Source organism: Magnolia sinica, chromosome 11, assembly GCF_029962835.1.
Source record: "Magnolia sinica isolate HGM2019 chromosome 11, MsV1, whole genome shotgun sequence".
NCBI classification, from domain to species: domain Eukaryota; kingdom Viridiplantae; phylum Streptophyta; class Magnoliopsida; order Magnoliales; family Magnoliaceae; genus Magnolia; species Magnolia sinica.
Genome location: NC_080583.1, coordinates 19,311,404 through 19,334,263, shown reverse-complemented (window position 1 = coordinate 19,334,263; position 22,860 = coordinate 19,311,404). Strand labels below are relative to the sequence as shown.

The 22,860-nt window shown below is 37.7% G+C and overlaps 2 long non-coding RNA genes and 1 other non-coding gene across 3 annotated transcripts; 1 reads left to right on the top strand and 2 right to left on the bottom strand.

Moving 5' to 3' along the window:
* Nucleotides 1-1,411: 1,411 nt before the first annotated feature.
* Nucleotides 1,412-1,518, top strand: LOC131219840 (small nucleolar RNA R71). Its single transcript, XR_009158482.1, has one exon. It is a non-coding gene; the product is annotated as a small nucleolar RNA R71 (small nucleolar RNA).
* A 10,447-nt stretch (nucleotides 1,519-11,965) lies between these two features.
* LOC131218901 (uncharacterized) lies at nucleotides 11,966-12,897 on the bottom strand. Its single transcript, XR_009157915.1, has 3 exons — nucleotides 12,506-12,897; nucleotides 12,341-12,373; nucleotides 11,966-12,217 (listed from the first exon to the last, which is right to left on the bottom strand). It is a non-coding gene; the product is annotated as an uncharacterized LOC131218901 (long non-coding RNA).
* A 4,849-nt stretch (nucleotides 12,898-17,746) lies between these two features.
* LOC131218288 (uncharacterized) lies at nucleotides 17,747-18,370 on the bottom strand. The gene is made up of 3 exons (XR_009157612.1): nucleotides 18,277-18,370; nucleotides 17,946-18,194; nucleotides 17,747-17,835 (listed from the first exon to the last, which is right to left on the bottom strand). It is a non-coding gene; the product is annotated as an uncharacterized LOC131218288 (long non-coding RNA).
* Nucleotides 18,371-22,860: the final 4,490 nt, after the last annotated feature.

The following is a 22,860-nucleotide window of genomic DNA, read 5'->3' as shown; positions in this document are numbered from 1 at the left end:
GTTATTGATGGGTTCAGTGTCCAGGATGATAAAATCTACAGGGTAGTAAAATATATCGACCTGGACTAACACATCCTCAATTATCCCTCTTGGTACACGAACAGAGCGATCAGCAAGTTGTAGTGTGGTTAGGGTGAGTTTTAATTCACCCAAACCTAACTGTTTGTATACTGAGTAGGGAATCAAATTGACGCTCGCTCCTAAGTCAAGAAGTGCGTGATCAATTCGATGGTTCCCGATTACACATGATATGGTTGGGCTACCGGGATCCTTGAATTTCTGCGGCACGTCTTGCTTCAGGATGGCACTTACTTTCTCAGTCAAGAAGATTTTCTTTTGAATAATTTTCCGTCTTTTGGTCGTGCATAAGTCTTTCAGAAATTTGGCATATGAAGGAATCTGTTTCACGACATCAAGTAAAGGAATGTTGACTTTCACTTGTTTCAACACCTCTAGGATATCCTGAGAGTTAGAAAGAGGTTTTGGTGAAACCAACCGTTGGGGGAACAGAGCAACTGGCTTCTTTAGAAGTTCCGGTTCTAATTTTTGTGGGGCATCACTAGCTCCATCATTATTGTCATTTTCTGGTTCTTGAGGTTTTTCGGGTCTAACCGGAAGAGTTTTATCAATGATCTTCCCACTCCTAAGAGTGGTGATGGATTTAGCATGCCCCATTTGATTTTAAGAGCTGGGATGATTAATCTCGTACTGCGGTTTAGGATTGGGGAGAGGTTGTGCAGGAAGCATCCCCTTTTCTATAACCGTCATACGAGAATCTATCTTTTGCATAAAATCTGTAATTCCCCGCATTGCCTGAGCCAGCTCTTGTATGGGATTTTGAACCGGTTCCTCTTGAGGTTTTACTTGATTTGGATTTTAATTGAAGAAACCTGGAGGGGTCGCCGTTTGTCCATTCCTCCAACTAAAGTTTGGATGATTTTTCCAGCCAGGATTGTATGTATTGGAGTTAGGTCCAGTAAAAGGTCTTTGATAGTTGTTTACGGCATTGACTTGTTCATTCAACACTCCTCGAAAGGCGGGTATTGTAGGACAGTTTTCAGTTGTGTGAATGTTGCAATCACAGATGCCGCAAACAATTTCATCGACCTTATCCTTCTTTCCTTCCATGGCCTCAACTTTCCTTATGAGCGTAGTCACTTTACACTTGAGATCATCCTCTTCTTTCAAGAGATATAATCCACCTTTCTCCTTTAATTGAGTCGGCCTAGATGTGGTGTTCGACTTTGGGTAATAGTCCCAAGATTGTGTTTTTTTAGCCAGACTGTCGAGGTAGTCCCATACCTCGTCGACATCTTTATTAATGAACTCTCCATTACACATCGTCTCGACCATTTGGCGCATGGAAGATGTCAGTCCATCATAGAAAAAATTTGTAATGCGCCACATTTCAAATCCGTGTTGTGGGCATGAACTGACCAAATCTTTGAACCTTTCCCAACATTGGAAGAATGTTTCATCTTCCTTTTGGGCAAAGTTCATGATCGCTTTTCTGAGGGTAATCGTTTTATGATGTGGGAAGAATTTTTTTATGAATTCCCTCTGCATGTCGTTCCATGTGCTAATGGATCTAGGACGCAGTGAATATAACCATGTCTTAGCTTTCTCTTTTAAGGAAAAAGGAAAGAGTTTCAGCCTAATTGTATCCTCAGATACATTAGGAAAACATAATGTAGCTATAATCTCATCGAACTCTTTCAAATGTAAATATGGGCTTTCTGATTCAAGTCCATGGAATTTGGGAAGGAGTTGGATAACTCCTGGCCTAATATCCATTTGTCCTGTGTTTTCAGGGAAAATCATGTATGAGGGCGTACTCACTCCCGCCGGTTGTAGATAATTTCGTAAAGTACGAGGCGGGGGTGCCTGTTGCACCTCATTTTCATCTTGGGTATCCTCCACCCTGGGTGGAGGTAGAGGAGGTTGGTCTTCAGCCATAACTTCAGTTAACTCAGGGAATTTCAAGCGGTGTCTAGTCCTGCGATGGATAGTCAACCCCTCAACCAATCCTCCTTCAGTCAAGAGACGTCGAGTGTTGTCACGGGCCCACTTGGGCATGAAAACACTCGGAGCCCTCAATTAAAAACCTAATCCTAAGAAAGGAAAAGAAAATCTGGAAAGAAAGAGAGAGTTGGAAAGAAATTACCAAATTGGAGTCCTAAGTTAAAACCTGCAAAATAAAATAAAATAAGTTAGATTTTTAAAAAGAGACGAACAATCCTTTAAAAGAAAGATAGAAGTGAACTAGCTTCTAAAAGAAAGAATTCCTAAAAGAAAGTGAAAATTTCTAAAATAAATTAGGAGAGTCCTAAACTAGAAAGTAAATTACTAAAAGAGAATTGAAAAAAATAGAAAGTAGGGAAGGAGCTTACCGAATTAGAAATTTCTATCTTAAAGGCCTACAAAATAGGAAGGTTAGTTTTTACACAAAAATTCTATAAGTAGAAAATTTCTAAAGGTGAATTTAGGAAACAAAGTTTAGATTCTAAATGGGTTAAAATTAGAAACTTAAAAACAAAAGAGGAAAGTTTCTAAAAATAAACTACTTCCTAAAAATAGAAAAATACTAGGATTAAAAATTTTCAAAAATTAAACCCTAATTCTAAGAAGTAGAAAAAGTAGAGAGGTTAGGAAGAAATTACCAATTTAGAAACTTATGTCAGGATCCTATAAAACAGGAAAACAGGTTAAGTTCTAAAAACAATAGAATAAGATAAAACAAAAACTTTTATCCTAAAGTAAGTAAAATCTTAATCCTAACCTAATTCTAAAACTAATTAATTTCAGAAAAACGTAGCCATCAGTCTCCGGTAACGGCGCCAAAAACTTGTTCACTCCCCAAGTATAGGGTTGTGATGTAGTAATAACTTGGTAAGACCGAGGTCGAATCCACAGGGACTGAAACTTGTACGTTTCCTGAAACTAGGTAGAAATAGAACTAGCCTAAGATGCAATCAAACTCAAATGTAAATTGATGAATAATGGTGAGAGATTAATGTAAAACTTAAGGAATTCAGAGGAAGGAAACTAGGGATTCAGAGGATCCACTTGTAGAGATCAGGGAGATCTTATACCTGCTTCAAAAATCATGAAAATTAACTAGACTTTCTTTGATATAGTTTTCAAGAGATGACAGGTATATGAATTAGAATGGATTCTATCACCAAACCATGCCCAGGAGACAAAGTAGACAACAGAATTAAACTAATTACCAACCAACCAATAATGTATGAAGTTCAGGAAGGGTACTGTCATCCTACCATGCCCATGGAACAATGATGAACAACAGGGCTTCCTGAATTCATAAACATAAAAAGAGAAAAGAAATACTCAAAACCATCGCAGATCCATTATAAATTCAGTCACAACAAACCCTTAAAGATAACTGAAAGTATTCATTTTAATTTAAACTAAAATCAACATCAGTCCATCTAAACAATAGGCACAAGCTAAGTTTCCACCATCAGACTACAAGCTTCACCTCTTAGCCCTAGCTAAGAGGTTCAACCAGACATGGATGGGCTGGATCTCTTGAAAAAAAACAAATTAAAATAAGAATAAGAAGAAAAAGAAAAAAGAAGAAAAAGAGAAAAAAAACAAGGAAAGAAACCTCTAGCCTCTACGTTCCAGCAGCCAAGTTCCACGTCCCCGCCTTCCTCTTTTCTTCACACGGCTGCCTCTGCTTTTCTTCCAATGCTCCCTGACGTCCGCCCCCCTCCGGTTCTCTCTCTTCTCTTTCTTTTATAAGCAGAGAAGATGGTGGGGAGGTCGGTTGCAGGGAATCGACCTTGCTTACGCTGAGAAAAATCAGAATTTCTTACGCACAGCAGCGTTTTCTGTCGCAGCAAAACCGCGAGACCGGTTTGTGTTTGGATGAGATTTGGACTAGCATGCGATCACGTCCGGGCATTCCGTCAACTTGGGAAGGGTCTAAATTTCCCTCCCAACAGTTTGGACGGTGTCGATCTTTCAACCAATCACCTCCAAGATCATTCAATGGGCCATAAAAGCCGGGGCAGCGTCCGGAACTTGCGGACGCTGGCTTTGCGCACGGCAGCTGCGCTGGACCTCGTGGGAGCCACTCTTGGTGATCTTCCAGTGAATCAGCGTCGATAGTTAGATTCATAAGGTCTACTTAGGCCAATCTTCCAGCTTCGAAGTGGATCCGAGCTTTGGGTAGACCACACCACTAATCAACGTGGCAGAAGTATCCAGTCTTCGCATTCTTAATCGTTTACATAGTTGCAAGGAATTGATCAGACTTTGGTTGATTTCTGAGCCCACTCCTGATGGTCGGTCCGGATTATACCGTTAGTGTACGGTGGTGGCCCACAAAGGAAAACCACAAGCTCTTTCGCGAAACAGAGCTTTGCGGATCTTTCTGTGATGGTCGGTGGGCCCCACCTTGATAGTTATGGAGAAATCCACACTGTCCATTGAAATACTGGCAAAAAAACAGTCGGGGAGGAGTAGTTTTCGTAGGTTCTTGTGCGGCCCATTGTACTCACTCAATTCACCGTTCATCCTATGTTGTGCATCGATCTTCGTGTTTGCATCTGCATGGGACCAAAAGGTTACTTAGATGAGGGTTATAACTACCCCACTGGACGAATGAACGGTGTGGATCATCTAAATCCATGATGATGGTGGCCTACTGCTACTTCCCGCAGTCGGCTGCGCGTGAAAGAAAAACAGAGATTGTTTCCTTCTCTGTTTGTGAAAGAGTTCGAGTCCAGGACGGTTTGACCGTCCTGGAGTTTCCGTGCACGCCTGGTGCACCCATGCTGTACATGTGCAATGCACATGTGGGTCCCATGCTGATGTATATGAGAGATCAGCTCCGTCCAACCTGGTTGCCATATGATTTAAATGGTTGACACCAAAATTGAAGTATTTCAAGATATTAGGCGGGCCCCAGATTGATAAGTTGCGGGCTGATCTATCCGTTGGGACATTTCCAAAAAGATCCAATGGCTGATTTTCGACGTGTACGGTTAATTTATGGTCCTCAGGCCATGTATGAAGTTTCGAACCAAGCGGATGGTGGAAACTTTGTGATCTTGCAATCTAGCTGACTTTCAGGCCACTTGAGCTTCAGTTTCTCAATTTTCTCGGACCCCTGGCGTGTAATTTCTTCGATCTTTGTCCCCTGGAGTCCGTCCCTTGCCCTTGGTAATGCCTGAGCTTTAAATCCATGCTTTTAACATCCTTTCCAGCCCATGCTTGTAAACATACTCTGCATCACAAATACGATTAAATCAGGTCATTAACCGGCATCATGCTTTTAAATTCAGGAAATAATCGGGGTCTAATATGCAGTATTTGACCCTCAACACTTATCTGTGCTACTTGTAAGTTCTTTTGAATGCATTTATTTCTAATAATATCTTTTCTTACTTTGCAATTCATCTATTTGAACATCCCCATTTCAACTATACTCATCTTATGAACATATTGTTCCTTAATTGCCCAACATTTTGTCCCATAAAGCATGGGTAGTGATGCAAAATGATTAAAAGAAGGCTCTTTTTTTTTTTTTTTTTTTTTTTTTTTTTTTTTTTTTGAGTTAGCTTATTAGTACATACCCATGTCAGTACACACACTCCATGTTAGCCACCCCCGCTAGGGATCGATACCAAGACCTCAAGTGTTGAAACGAGGTATCTCCACTTAGTCTGCCAGTTGAGCTATGGAAAGCCGATAAAGCTTGCAAAAGAAGGATTTATTGGTAATTTGGATTGAAATAAGGGTTGAAAAGTTCATTTTAAGGTAAGAACAGTCAAGTACTGTACACCATGGGTTCTAATGAGTATAACTTTTTACTCTGTTATGAGTTTTTATTCATAATATATCATTAGAAATGTCTCGACAAGCTTTATAGGCTTTTGATGAATTTTGTGAAAATGCCATTTACTAGGTTATTTTTGTCCTAAGTCAGAACATACTTTTATTAAGTTTTGTGGTTGTCGATTCCTTTTGCCCGTTTGAGTATTTTTAGTGTTATAACTTATGTCACTATAATTATTTTACAATTTTGATTGAGATTTTAGAATCATTGTAATTTTTATTATTTATTATTTTTATTTTTTGAAAAATTGTCCAGTCTAATTGAATTTGGATTTTCGGTGTGCGTTACGCTTATTTACAGTTGCAATGTTTACTTTTTAGGAGTATTTTATTTAATATAAAATTTTGGTTGCTTATAGTTTCATTTTGAAAGATTTTTTTTCTTTATAAATTTAAGGATGCATGCTCATGAAGAAGAAAGTGATCTCTTTCCTTTCCTTTTTATTTTATTATATATATATATATATATATATATTTTGCATCGCTATGGTAGCATAGATGCATGAAAAATGCTTGGAGGGTTCGCCACAATAATCAATATGATAGATTTGCATTGAACACCATGGCCAACAACTGGCTTCAACATTTCTTACATATCACCTGACCTATGTAGTTGATTTATTGGTATCGATTCCCTAGTGGGGGTGGCTAACAGTGAAGTGTGAACTGACAGTGGGTGTACTAACAAGCTAACAAAAAAATATATAGTTGATTTATTGCACTCTTCAATGTTCTCACTTAGCTATCCTCAATCAATGAGGGGAGCCATTTATATGTTAGCTAGTCAGGCTACTTCTCTACCCGACTTGCGTAGTTGGTATTTTGCACTTTTCAATATGCTCACCCAATTGATCATGATTAATGAACGTCAAAATGGTACTAATTTGGGGTTCATGGACTTTTAACTCAGGGGTCTAAGTTGCCCCTACTTTTTATGCTTTAGAGACTTTCAACTTAAGGGACTTGATCGCATCACCTATTTTTCTGGTGTTCTAAAATAGTTTCTAGATTTTTAAAATATGCTATGTAACTTTGATAAAAATAATCCCATGATCCTTATAAAATATCTAATCAATGCCAAGTTTTTCGTCATTTATTTATAGATCTAATGCCACGTTAAAAGCCTGTACAGGCATATTTGCATACAAATATAAAAATACATGTTTACTAGATTAGGACTTCGAAAAAATTATAAATGAATGAACATATATAGATAAAGGATACTTTTGTACATTAAATGTAAATCAACAAATAATATGGTTTTAGGATTCTGTAGTGTCCAAAAATAGTCGCAAATGGATCGAGTTTAGGGATGATATTTAAATCTTTATTATATAATTATAATAATCAAACATGATCCACTTGAAAGTATATTTTTGTGGATTTGTTTATTGGTCTAAGTTTGAATTTATTTTGTAGACATTAAAGGTCCAAAATTTTAAATATTTTAATCGGTACATTGCAGATGAAAATTACAAGATGTAAAGAAGTATGTAAGAACATATAACACTAAGTAATTTGTTAGATTTAGGTCTTTGCACGATGTCCAAAGTTGGACAATTTGAACTCCTCTTAATGGCTATGAGTGGTTCAGACTTGTTTTACACAATGGTCCTTTTAGTAGGTTGGATCAGCCTAGCATGATTGGGCCATTTAGTGGGTTGAATTGGTTGTCCGATTGAGGTTCGACTTAGGTACACATGTCTAAAGTGTGACCCAATTTAATTACTCAAACAAGGCTTATCTTTTACATGATTGCGGTTTTAAAACTACCCAAGTTTGTAGGCTTAAACCTACCCATCACAAACAAGTTTTTATGGGTTAGTCCCTACCCAATCTAACATATTTTCATGGTCCATGATCAGGGTCTAATTGATCCCAAGCATTGCTAAAGAAGATGTTATTTTATACGGGGGTTGGGGTCCCATAAGTGGTAAAAAATGAACATGTCTGGGCCCACATGCTGGATAGCTTGTGGGCCTTAAACGCTATCCATTTTGGACAGACTTATGAGCCCCATTGGATGACAACTTTGAAAATGTTTTTAACTCATCAAGATAGGCTGACATGTGGCCTATTGAACTCAGTTAAGCTGGACTTTAAGAAGTTTAAACTTAATTGATATATATACAAGACCATTAAGGGGTCCAGATTTTATTCACTTGTTAGACTATTTTAGGGCCTGTTTGGCCGCATGAATTACAGTGGATTACAAGGGATGGAATTACGTCTGAACCTGCATTTATGAGTTGCAGTCGATTGTCGATTGCATATGGTGTACACCTCTATCCCATGCGCAGTCGGTGAAGTGTTTGGGTTTTGTGGGATTGCAACCATCCCAAGGGTTATCTCATATGGGGTTGTTTCGATTTCCTATGGGATTCAACTGGATTTCAGAAACGGCGTCACTCCCTACAACTTCACCCACTGTACGGATGTCATGTGGGACCCACCGTGATTTATGGGCTTTATCCAGTCCGTCCATCCATTTCATTAGATAATTTTATGTGTTCGGTCGAAAACTGAAGCACACTTAGAGTTCAAGTGGACCACACCACAGAAAATAGTATGAATTGAACTTCTCTGCAAAAATTTTTTTCAGCTACAGAAGTTTTTGATCTATTTGATATTTGATTTCTTCCCTTCATATATGTCCTTGACATCTTCTGAACATGTTGGATGACAAATAAATCTCACTATGGGTCCTAAGAAGAATTCAACGGTGGGAATCATTATTCCGAGTCTTTCCTATGGTATGTTCCAGTAGAGCTTTTGATATGCTTCAAGTTTCAACTCAATGCCTCAAATCCGGTTGGAAAAATGGATGGACAACGTGGATAAGCCGCATACATTCGCTGTGGGCCCTAGTACAGGAAAAAACATCTTAAATCCATAACACCTATTAAAAATCCCACTGTTCCTTTTATTTGATATCCACCATATTGATTAGGTAAAAAAGGCTAAGATTCACGAAAATCAACTACAGGTCGATCATAAGCTTTTTATGGCCCACAACCTGAGCTTTAACCACCAACAATCATTCAACATGATTTTTTGTAATGTGGTCCACTTGAAATTTCGTGAAAAAATCCTAAATCATGTGGTCTCATGAAGGGGCTTACCTATTTTCTCACTGGTTGTCATTTGAGAAGAAGGAGCCCTCTTCTCTCTCTCCACATCCAAACATGCAAGTTGCAGCGGTATAATTCGACCAAATCTTTTAGCCATTTTCACCATAACTAGCCAACATCTCCTCTTCATCTGGCTGGGATTTCAAATTCGGCGGTGTCTGTACTCTAGGTCCTCTATCACTGCGGGATGGGCTCAAGAAGTCGTCGAAAGACCATTCGGTCCCCAACGCCAGATCATCCGAATCCCTCTCCTCTGACAGTCGTATTTGGATGGATTAGATGGAAGGGATGACGGGGTTGCCCAAATGTGTAAGGGATGAAAACGGGGTCGATTTTACAATCTTACCCCTCGTATTTCACCCTAACACATTTGCCTAAACAAGACCTTAGTGTCTAGATTTAGTAATCGTGGATGCCAGATTGGAGGTTTAATTAGGTTGTGTTGTGTATCTATTTTAAGGTTCATTTTGGTAACTGAAAGACGCCCATCCGATGATTCAATTATGTGATATTTCAGATGCCTAATATATAATCCTAATAAACGAATTACAATGTCCATCCATCTGCTCATAATGAACAAATTTACGGTTGGATAATTTTGCATATATAATAACATTTTACACAAATACTATTAGACGAAAAAAGATAAATAACCATTTAATTTCGTAAGAAAATATAAAAAAATCATGAAACCTAAAGAGAATAAAATTGATCAGCAATAGATGGACATATTGTGTCCTCGATGATCGCCAGATGAACAGTCCAAATCTACAACTTTTTAGACATCAGATGATGGTTCATTTTTAGTATCTTGAAATACTAATTAAAGAGTCTAGATTTGGGTAGTGAGATGTTAACCTACATTTTCAATCCAATCCACTATCTTGATTGGGCACATGTGTAGTTTCATAAGACTCTCCAGATTGGACACAATTAAAGGTGTATGTTATCTCATGTGTGGATCCACAAGATTGTCCAGATTGATCACGATCCAAGGTGTACATCATCCTATGCGTGAGTCAACACTACTAGAAAATAGGGAAAAGGCTACGGATAAAAACCGTAGCTAAAAGTATATAGCTACGGTTAAAATCCGTAGCACGACCGTAGCCATTGGTGCTTAGCCATAGGTCAAAAGGCTATGGCTACGGATCAAATCCGTAGCCATAGATGTAGTGGATATGGATTAAATCTGTAGCCGTTGCTTCTGTAGCACTAAAGTATTTACAACTACGGATTATATCTGTAGCTAAAAGTAGACCAAGAACCGTAGCAATAGGCTGAAATTAGCAACAGTCATGGTTTTTAGATACAAGGCTACGGTTAATAGCCGTAGCTAATAAAACTATAGGTACGGCTTAGATCCGTAGCAATATTTTCCATAGTTTAAAACTGCTTACAGTTATGGATTTTATCTGTAGCTAAAAGTAGAAAGAGAACCGTAGCAAAAAACTGAATTTAGCATGAGCTACGGTTTTCAACAAAGGGCTACGGTTAATAGCCGTAGCTAATGCTCACTGTTAAGAAAATATTTAATTATAATCATTCATTCAATTACCACCTGCATAATCATTTATTCATTCAATTACAATCATTCATTCAATAATGAATCAATTACAATCCTTCATTCATTCAATTACAATCATTCATTCAATAATGAATCAATTACAATCCTTCATTCAATCAATTACAATTACAACAGTCTAGTTAAAGTTTTCAAAACAAACTTAATCAAACTGTTACACAACATTAAGTTCCACAAATAATACAAAGTCACAACGCAAGATTTGGGTATAACTTTTGCTTGGCTGATGAACAACTACAGCTTGTTTGGTTGTCTAAAAGCATCTGCAAAGAAGAAGAACTCGGCATTAGCTATAATTTATAGTGGAGTACATCATGAAAAATATATTACATATAAGACAACAAAACAGAATAAATGAACAACAAAACTAAATTACACCATTTCCATTTCTTGGAAGAAGAGGGAAAGTGGGAAACCACCACGCCACATCATGAAAAACTAACGCAAAGAACAAGGCATAACCCAAAGAACCTTAAAAGCTGACTGGATGTAAAACCTGGAGCAGACTAGATGAATGGACTGGTTTGTGCTAGAACCAAGCACGGAAACAATTATCTTTGTGATTCACAATACAAAACAAATATAATTCTAAATATGAAACAAATAAAAAAGTAAATTAGAGAACTCTAGGAAAATAGGTACACACCAAATAGATGGGCTGGCATTTGCAATAAATGTTGTTTTTGAATTTCCACCAAGAGCATCCTGTAATTAAAGACTTGTATTGAGGAACAATCAATTATAAGCAAATTGGACCATAAGCTCATTTTATGAGGAAAATATAGGCTTATCTTGTAAATCATGAGATATATTGTCATAATCACATCATCCACAAACTCAAGGGATATATTTACCAGTAAAGTATTTCTACAGAGGTAGCTTTCAGGCATAACAACTTTTGCAAGATGTGATGGTTGATATATGTGGGATACAAGTAACTCAAATTAATCTAAGAGTTAGCGATTTTGTTATTCCTTGTTGTAGAGCTTCCAAGATCCTATAGTATGAGCATGGCTCAAATATATGACATGTGACTTATAGTTAGGAAGATATATGGGCAGCCTAATTGTAGGAACAACAAACCTACATGCCTTCAATGTTGTTGATACCAACACCAATATCAGCCTCTTGAATCATGCCAAACAGCTCCAATCCAGTGAATATGCACCAGCTGATGCATACTCGATTTCATTCTCATTCTAGGATACATCTAAACATGTCTTCAAATACAATACATAAATGCAGGTGAGAGTACTGGGATATTAACATACAATACACAAATGCAAGTAAGTAATGGTGGATTTTACTACATTACAAGCACAGAGAAATACCCTATAATGAAAATTTCAAACTTTAGATGTTCCAAAACTCAAAAGTCGGGACTCATACAAACATAAACACAACCTGAGATGTTCTAAGATGGCTTAGGACTTTTTAACGTCTGATTTAAGATAGACTATTACTCACAATTTCTGTACCAATGAAAATAAGTGTAGCATAGGGTGCAGTTGGTTGCACCAAACATCATGAAATTCGGTTTATACCATTGAAAACTAACCTTCCACTTTAATCTTGCCAACTACTTTCTTTGCCGCTCCATATATTCACTCATATCCAATCGTATCATGGCTGCCACCTACAACAATGTCAGCAAAAAAATGAAATTAACTATATAGTTAAAAGAACCATTGTAATATAGAACTCTCTCTGGCCATTAAAAAAAGACCAGATTTATTTTTTTATAAAAAAAAATCCATACCGTTTCTGCCTAGATTTTTGCATTTTCCACCACCTGCATAAACATAATAAAGATGAGATCCAGAATGAAGCTCTAGCTAAACCATCAAGAACCCAAATTCCTTAGTTTAAAAATGACGAATAGAGTCACGGTAATTACAAAGTAGACTGCAACTCAAGCCAACACCTGAAAATCTATAAACCCCTTGATGGGGTCTACTCCAATGGCTTTCAAAACCTATCCAAATGAACATGAAAACCAAGCCATCAACAAGCTCGTCTGTCCTTCTACACCATACTAAAAACAAAGACCATAGCAGCACAAATTGCAATTCAAAATTCAGTATGGTGTGCTGTATAGAAAGTGGCTAAAAGATAATGACAGTGCACTCGTTGTGTTGTAGTGGATATATCCTCACGAACAACCATGCATACATTAATTTCCAACTATCAAAAGAGAAGTTGGTTTTTCAAACTATCACCAATGAATATTTTCTCCTAACAGTCCCAGCCGTACATGTGTCGCTAGCAAACCTGAAAACACAATTTTATTCTCTTAGTACCAAAAAGAAAAGAAAGAAAAAAAATAAGAAATGTGAATATCCAGTAAAGGATTATAATCTTGTCAAAACAATAAAACTCAAATCTTTGCTAGTGCATTTTTCTACTCTAAGACGTGCATGGTCTTTGACAGGCCGACTCGGACCAACTCATTCCGTCGATGAATAAGTCATGACTCGCCCATTTCAAGGGCTGACAAGTTCTAGTCGGGCCTATTTTCACCACTGACTCGTGGTGTCAAGCTCGACCTTATAGGAACATTTCCCACACACACATACAGTGACATTACCATGAATCAGAATATTGAAGAGGTACTCTCTAGTGCATGTGACACAGTACTTACTTGACTGTCCATTTTCAGAAAGGGTGTTTGTCACCCAAGATATATGGAGTTTCAGTACACAATTACAATCTGGAGAAGCATCTCCACTTGTGCAAGTCACAGCAGCTGCCCACTTGCCATCAGTCCTCCCTTACCTGGGCTTGGGACTGGCCGATGTATCACTTCCTAGCATTTAAAAAAAAAAAAAAAAAGGTAAAAGAAAAACCAGCACAAACCGTAGTTCAATTCAGTTGAAAAAGAAGCAGCAAATACCTACAGGAGATGGATATCTCTTGATAGAACAGCTTCTTTTTGGGTTAGCTCCATAGAGCAGATTCCATTATTAAATAAAGGCGAAGTTTACCTGGTTTGTCAGTTCCTCAGTTTCCTCTTCAGCCTCATCATTGTCTAAGACATTGTCAAGCAATTCTGACATCATCTCACTCTGCATGGAGGCATGCACTTCAACTAATACATGCTTCAATTGAAGAAACAACAAATTTTTTGTCATTTACTTACTACAAGGATTACTAGCCAATAGAGACAATACCTAAGAAAAGTGCGGAAGGTTTTCCTGGTCTCGACTTGAATTCAGCATGAAACTGGACACCAACAAGTAAGGACGACTTGGCAGTTCAAGAATCTGCAGAGCAAAAATACAGAATAATAATAATAATAACCAAGGGGACCAAGCCCTATCCATACACGACTGGACCACAGCCATTGCCACTCCTATTCAATCATACACATGGGATAATTGTCCCGCAATCTAGACCGGCCAAATTGCTGATACAGCATAACCCAAAAAGAGAAAAAAGAAGTGGTGTGTCTTGGACCAGCAATGTCCATGTTCAACGATTGTTGCTTTCAGTTTAGGGTCCTCTTCCTCAGTCCATGGTTCCATATTTAAAGATGGATCCAGAGTGTTGACCCACCTGTCACCACAGTAAAGACTCTGCAATTTAGTCAAATCAATGGTTCGTTCTTATATATATATATATATATATATATATATATATATATATATATATATATATATATATATATATATATATAATATGAATGAATCCTACAACCCTTGTTTTTTATGCATGTGCCTCCCTTTCGACTATTTGTGGTATTAGAATAGTACTTTAAAATGCTCAGCTACTACTAATAAGAATGAGAGAATTTGTATATCAAAGATAGGGGCAGAATAGTAACTAATGGTTTTAAGCAATTAGTCAGGTTAAATTTTTTGGAAATTATTTTGAAATACCTCTCTCTACATTGAACTTGAGTTCGGCCAGGGACAAACTAAGCAATTTTCATCCAGCTTTTCTGCCCGAAAAGCATCACAGCTATTTTCCCACCTAAGGTATATATATACTCATTATATTTAATTCAAATAAACTAAAATACTTAAGAAAAAACTAAAATATCATCATAAGGCCCTCAATTCCTCTTAGAGGGAAGATTGTCACTGTGTTGTATAGGATTGAACCCCAATAGCAACAAAACCTTCAAATAAGGCCCACCTTATATTTATATGCTATCCAAACTGTTTATAAGGTCATTCCCAATTGGATGAAGTGAAAACATATTGATCCAAAACTTCTGTGGCCTATTTAAGTTTATTTTCCATCCAATATGTTCATAAGGTCATAAATACCTGTATGAAGAGGGAAAAAAAATCATATTAATCCAAAACTTCTATGACCCCAAAAAGGGTTTCAATGGTAGACGTTCAATCCCCCGCTGCTTTTTGCAGCTTATTTTTCGTCTCAAGCTTTAATACGAGCTCGCCAAATGGATGGATGATTTGGATATAACACATACCTCATGATGGGACCCAAGCTGGTGTGAGGTATACCAACCAATCTGCATCCTACTTGGACGCAGATTAGCTACTGATAGGTTGAATAGCGAGAGTCACTACCGATCTATTTGGAGATTTAATTTTAGAGCATGAGTTAAAGAATGAGGCAAATCCAACTATGTAGTTGACCCCACCACAAAAAAACAATGGTGAGATTGATGCCTACCGTTGAAACGTTCCTAAGGCTCACCATGATTTTTATTTGAAATCCAACCTATTCACAAGTTAACATAGACATGAAAGAATGGAAAAAATAAATATCAGCTTGATCAAAAACTTTTGTGTCCTATTTAAGTTTTTAAATGGATCATGGTTCTTTTTTGGGGCTAGACATTTGGTACTATGTACTGGGTTAAGTCATCCATTCTGCCATGGTTTCTGAAATATTGTTTGAGAGGGTCCTGATCTACAAGTATTTTCATCATCTCAGGATGGACCTTACCTGCAATGACATGATATGCGTTGTCCTTAGAATGGGTGAAACCTTTAGGTTATCTGTCTAATCACTCCATGAATCTGTTAGAGAGTTTATATCTTTATAACTCCATAGGGTTTCTCAATCAGCAAGAAGAAATCATGTTCGCAATATAAAGGATCTTCATTTGCAGAATGCCAGTCAAGTGGTTTTGGGGCTATACTGTTGATTATGTCTAATTGGGTCAAATCATTCATTATGGCATGGTTTTTGAAATATTCTTTAAAAGGATCCTGATCTAAGGATTCTTTAGGTCTTCTTGAAGGTTTTCCATCATTCTAGGAAGGACTTCACCTACAACCACATGGTGCATACATCGTCCTTAGAATGGGTGATACCTTTAGGATGTCCATCTCTTCACTCAATGACATTGTTAGAGAATATATTTCTTCATAACTCCATAGGGTGAAAACATTCCCAATCGGCAAGGTGCAAAAAGAAATCATGTCAACAATATAAGCGATCTTCATTTGCAGCATCTCAGTCTTTTGATTGGGTTGTTGTTCTAGAAGATATCCATCATCCCTATGTTGGGTCATGGGTGAAAGCTTTGTGAGCTGATACGAATTTTATCAATCCATCTTACAAGTAGTTTGAGATGATGACATTTGTTGTAGTCTTAGTGCAGTACAAAGTGTGCCATGATCCCACCAATGGACTGTCTAGTCAATTTGGTGGACCACATGTGTCCCAATGGGCATGCATCCAAATGATTTCATGGGTCCTTTAGTTATCTTTGTGATCGGTCCCATTTGTGTTGAAAGGATTGTGGTTTAGTCTATCTTAGTATTTTCCTTTGTGTCTTAAGCTATAAAAGCTGGTCAAACATTTGTCGTGTTTACGTGCCAATTGGTTTGTGGATTGCATGAACACATACGGTTGACCTATGGCTTGTCGTTTCAAGGATCAGAGCAATATAATTGCTTTGTAATTGCTTTATTAATAGTGATTATGTATTACAGATCAGGACCTGTAATACATAATTACTGTTAACTAAAATGGGATGAACTCATTTTCAGGCCTCTGACGAAAAGGGCCTTAACATTTCCTTCACAAGTCTATGATCTTTTATTCTGTCTATGAACACCAACATGTACAAGCTCTGTGGGGCATCAGAGACATGAAGATATGCTTAACATAGATTGCAGCCCATGGATTATGGTGAATTTCGGTTCTCTTAATTGCAGTTTCGAGAACTCTCACATCCCACTGTGGAATATCCTCTAAACTAATTAGCTGTATGCACCTCAGCTTTCTATTGTGAACTGTTTCAAGAAGTAGCTGTCAGGAAGTACTCAGAACTTCTTTTGTGTTTTCTTTTTCTCATAGATTGGCACATCCAAACAACTGATATGTTGCTAATTTCTTTTGGGTTGCAGGGCTGAGAAAAATGAGAATGGAGAGGCGGCATTCTCTTAGTGTGCTATTATTACTCTTAATGCAGGCATGAGAAAAATGAGAATGGAGAGCCGTCCATTAATTTATAAGCTCATTTTAGACATGAAACAGAAAATGAGGCAATTCCAAAGCTCAAGTAGACAACACCACAGGAAGTAGTAGGGATAATGACACCCACCTTGAAACATTCACAGGGCTACTATGATGGCTAATTGCCATCCAACTTGTTCATAAGGTCACAAAATTTGCTTACAGTCAAGCAGTCCAAAGTGGATCAGGGTCACTACTGATCTAGTTTTAAATGGATCATGGTTCTTTTTTCTTTTTTCTTTTTTCTTTTTACCCATTTAAAATTCAAGTTAGTCATAGGTCCACAATGTTAGACCTGATTTTGTTTTTTTTGTTTTTTTTTTTCAAGTTACTCATAGGTCCACAAAATTTGCGATTACTCTTCTACCTTTATATAAGCTAACTACCTCACGTAGAGACACCCCAACACAACTAGGATCTGAGAGATATCAATAGACAGACGTTTGATACTCCAACACATTAAAAACCAGGCTTCTCAGGAGCATTCATCTCTTATCAAAGTAATCTTAAAAACTCTTTGAGTTGCTCGGTCAGAAAATATGCAGGTTAAGTTAAATGGGGCCCAAGTACTAAAAAATTATGGAAAACAAACTATAACATATTCTTGTAAACTAACTGTAAAGAGATAACATTCCTATCTGTTGTCCCAAATGTAAACAATGTAATTCTTTTAAATCAAATAACTACTGTACTTAAATTTTGTAACCACATCTCTGTAATTTCAAAAATGTGTGTAAACCAAGGATCAGAGCAAGATCGTACCTGCAATAAGTTCAAAACCCAGTATGCTATCGAACAGGTTGCCGTGTAATGCTGCATCAAACAGGTCAAGCTACTGATCGGTTTGCTCATGTTCTAACAAACACAATACAGGAAAATCTACCACACTTGAACATGAAAATGAGGCATAGTAGAGCTCTCACTTTGGCAATCTGTAGTGCAAGGAATGCAATCCAGACAGAGACAAAAAGGATGAGGTCATTCCAATAAACATTCTTAAGAACTGGGACTTGGGATGGTTACAAGAAATTACTCCAACAACTTAGATAGATGGGAATACAACTAACAACATAAACTCACCTCTGCATCTCCAGATGCCCTAGTCTCTTTTTTAGTACCATTTCTTAAACCACCAGGGAGAGGCTTGTACTCCACCTCTTCATTGCCAGTGCCTGTTTCAAAAGGGAAAAGGAATTGTAAGTCTTAAAAAAAAAATCCTATTTTCCACAGAATAAAATTCCAAACTCTGCTTACAGCTGGAAATACAGAGTTCTGAAGAGCTCTTTTTGCCTGAATCTCCTATAGTTCGGTTGGAAAAAATAAAGTTTTTTAGCTACAAAACTTCAAAATAGAGAAATTCAAGAAAGTAATCTGATCTATGACTTCTCATTTCCCATTGTTGCATACAACCAAAAGAGTAAGACCAATATTAAAATCAATATAAAGAAGGCTAAGAAGCTGTCCTCATTGGTAGGCAGATTTGCGGTAATTAAAAAGCTCATAAAGAAGGCTGAGAAGTGTTCTGCATGCTTACTTTGAATAAATGCAACCTGTTCTAGAAGCCATGTGTCGAGTGTAGCAGATCCTACCTACAGCACATAGCCAATACTTTCATTTTTAGACCTAGCAAGGATACAAAGCTAACCAGTAAATAGCTATGTACAAAAGGGATGTGTACACAACTTACCTTCATAGGCTTTCAATTTTGGAACAATGATTTGTTTGGGGTTGCAAATTCCTGTAACCATATCAAATTTCAGGATCTTCGACAAACAGCGTAACTAGAAAAAATAAATAAATCTCACAGGCCTGCCCCACGTATAAAAACATATTCTCAGGTCTGAGGGCCATAGACACTTCTGTCTAACCTGAAAGCCATCATTAGTGACAGATTCGTTTTGCTGCAAATATATATAAGCCATCATTAGTGACAAGTTCTCAATCAGGTAGCTACACATTCCATAGAATTTCAAGTTTATAGGCTATGACAGATTCATTTACAAACACTGATGCAGAGATTGGTGCCATGTCCTTTTCTTTTCTTTTCTTTTTTGTTTTTTGCCATTTTTGGTTTCATGAAAAACGGAACCCAGATTCAGATAGCAATGAATTGAACACAACATTATTCATGCAGTGCTCATACCAAGATCATGATATGATGATACCAATGCCTTGAGAATATTACTAATATCCATGGCAATAATTACATAAAAGAAAAAAGAAAAAGGAAAAACACTCATTCCACGTATATGTATATGTGTGTCATCATCATAGCTGTCTCAGCTATTTCGGGTCAGCTTCTTAAGAATGCTGAGCTGCCCATTTGACACCAACCGTCCAAATTTACCTAGGCTTGGGACCTATTGGTGTGTGTCACAAAGAACACACACATGAACACACACACACACACACAGAGGAAGGGAGGGAGGGAAGGGGAGAGAGAGAGAGAGAGAGAGAGAGAGAGAGAGAGAGATGACTCTTATGGGAGTTCAAATCTAGCATTTGCATGATCATGAATGTGATATTTACACCAACCACAGCAAATGGATACTCCCAAGTAGCTCGCTTTCCACTGTGCTTGTTCAATAGCCTCTGAAAAGATATCTAAGACAGTACAAAAGAAACAAGCATTTGTTCAGAAAGATAACTAAGACAGTACAAAAGAAACAAGCATTTGTTCAAACAGAAAGATAAATATTTTTTAAACTTAACAACATTTTTTAAGATTGGCAATGGAATGATTAAGTTGATTACCCCATCAGATGTAGAAATGATAGAATGCAGATTTGGTGTGGAGTCTGCACTTTCTATTTTAATAGTTACATGTATATCTGCACCACAGCCCGCAGACTTCATTCCCTTTAAATCCATGTAATCTTCCATTACAATGGTCTTCCAGTTCACACTAAAACCAATAGGAACACGCAGATTATGTAAAGTCTGAATGAAAAGCTTTTTCTCTTCTTTTCTTAGACAGAAAGGACCTTGTTTCTAAATCGTCTTGCCATTGCTCTTTTTCAGCCATAGACGCTTCTTAATTCCCAACCATTTCAGGTCCCTGCGCGCATTAACATCATCCTTGGTTTTGCCAGGCGTGTTCAACATCAAAGCGATAAGGATTTCACATATATTTTTCTTGACATACATAACATCAAGGTTGTGGCGCACGGGAATATCTTTCCAATACTCCAGATCAAATAATATAGACCGTTTGAAGAACCACGGTGATTCAACGTCATCGGTTAGCTCTTGTCGGCCTCCATCAATACCCCTTCTATTCTTATTCCTAGACTTCCCCCACCGCATATTGAGGTTCGCAGTTTGTCTTTTGACCTCAATCCCATCCAGACGGATCGGTTGTCGTCATATCTCCACTTTCTTATTGTAAGTGCCAGCACTTGTGTCCTTTCTAGCCTGGTCCAACATTAGCAACCACCGTCTATGGCCCATATAAACATGTTTCTTTCCATACTTGAGTCGCAAGGAATCTGTGTTGGGACCACATACAGGACAACCATATTTACCCTTGGTTCTACAACCGAAAACATTGCCATATGCTGGAAAGTCATGGATTGTCTAGAGTAGAACTGCACGCATATTGAAATTGCTTTCATGGTATGCGTCGAACGTCATGACCCCTTTCTGCCATAAGTCTTGAAGTTCATCAATCAATGGTTGTAAGTAAACGTCAATATCCTTTCCCGGTTGTCGCGGTCCCTCAATGAGCAAAGTCAATATAGTAAATTGAGGTTTCATACAAAGCTTTGGTGGAAGGTTGTACGTCACACACATAACGGGCCATGAACTATATGAAGCGCTATAAGTGCCGTATGGGTTAAACCCATCTGTAGCCAAACCCAATAGAACATTACGAGACTCAGCTGAAAAATCCGTATACTTATCATCGAGATTCCTCCATGCAATAGAATCAGCTGGATGCTCCATCTTTTCATGTTGCAATTTCCTGGTTGAGTGCCAGGACATTTCTTTCGCCAACCATGGCACACTGAACATTCTTTGTAGCCTTGGTGTTAATGGAAAATACCTTAACACCTTGGCAGGTACTTGAAATTGTTTTCTGTCATCATCCATTTCTGTCTTGAACCTAGAAGCGTTACAAGTTGGACAACTAGTTTTCATCTCATGCTCTCTCCAGTACAAGATGCAGTCATTTGGACAAGCATGGATCTTCACATAATCAAGACCCAAATTTGTAATAATCTTCTTCGCTTGGTAGGTATTAGTTGGGGCCTTATTACCAGAAGGTAACACCTTCTTTAGCAGTTGAAGGAGCTCTGTAAAGCTTTTTTCATTCCATCCATGGTTCACCTTTAATTTAAAAAGCTGTACAATGAAAGTCAGCACGGTGAAATCTTCTGCCCCAGGGTATAGCTCAGTCATTGCTTCTTGTAGATTTGCTTCAAAATCATTACGTTCATTTTCCCTAAATTCGCCTTCGACTATAGGGGTCACGTTCGGCTCATCCTGGATAAATTTATCTAGGTTATTACCACCGAGTTCTTGAACGATCGTGTTGTGAACATCATTTAAGTTTGGGACACTATGGCATTGTTGGGAACTTGATGCACGTTCAGTGCACTCAGGTGATACATGCTCACCATGCATGTTTCAAACCCTATATCTTGGATCGAATCCATTTTTCATTAGATGTATTTCCAAATCATCATAAGAAATCGGTAAACGTGCACATCTGCAAGTGGTGCATGGACAAAAAATGGTTTCTCTACCAGGAAGGTGATCTCGCGCAAACTTTAAAAAAACTTCTCATTCCAGAAATAAAACATGGGTTCGAAAAACTTAGTGTTATCCACTCCCTATCCATTACAGGCGAAACTCGATTAACCAAAGGGTCCTTTTTGAACCTGCACCTTACTAAAAAAATAATTAATAAGTATTTTTCACTCATTCGCGAATATAATTCTAAACACATGCATCTATGATCTTGATTTGAAACCAACTAAAACACCAAAGAGTTTTGAAGTACTTAGTTAAAATGCTAGTCAGAAATGGTTCATTGTTGTTATTAATATACAATGAAAAAAGATCATCTATTAGCATCCATACAAGCACAACAAGTTACCCAAGGCAAAAGTTCCTTCGTTGCCATGAAAAGAGATCTTTGAAGACTTAAAACCCAGTGCGGGCCACCACCATTGTTGTATTATTAGTTGAGGCTCCAAGTAAATTGATGGAAATGGTTAGACTGGAAGGTTCTATAAAGGATTTCAAGGAAAGGTTCTGAATATCCCTTTTAAGTGTTTTCTATCAAGAATTCAACGGTGCATCAAACAATTCATTGATAAGAATGTTGTTTGTCAGCTTGGCCAGATGAACGTCAACCAAATAGACCTTAATTTATTGGTAGGTCGTGCTTATCAAGAAATCTCTCAAGGCCAATGGATGGTACAACTTGAAGACCTACAACACAATTAATTGGTTATGGCCAAAACAATTCTAGCAAGAAAGAATGCAGAAAAGATTCCAAAGATGTTCGACTCAAAATAAACTCAAAATGCTGCACTGTTGTGTTTTTCCTGAGTTGTAGGATCCTTCTAACTCTCTCTCTCTCTCTCTCTCTCTCTCTCTCTCTCTCTCGCTTTAGACACAGTCACACAGTGTGCTGCTCCTGCTTCCTAGCTGTTTATACTTGACAACATTTTGAAACAGATGGTTCCCTGCTTCCACACCTACTTTGCTTCTTTGGTTCCTTGTTTCTGTTTTAAAGAAACTTAAAATCGTAGTTCCCTTTTTGTAGTTCCCTGTTCAAGCTATCTATTGTAATTGTGTAACTACTATATTGACGTAGCAAAGTTCTTT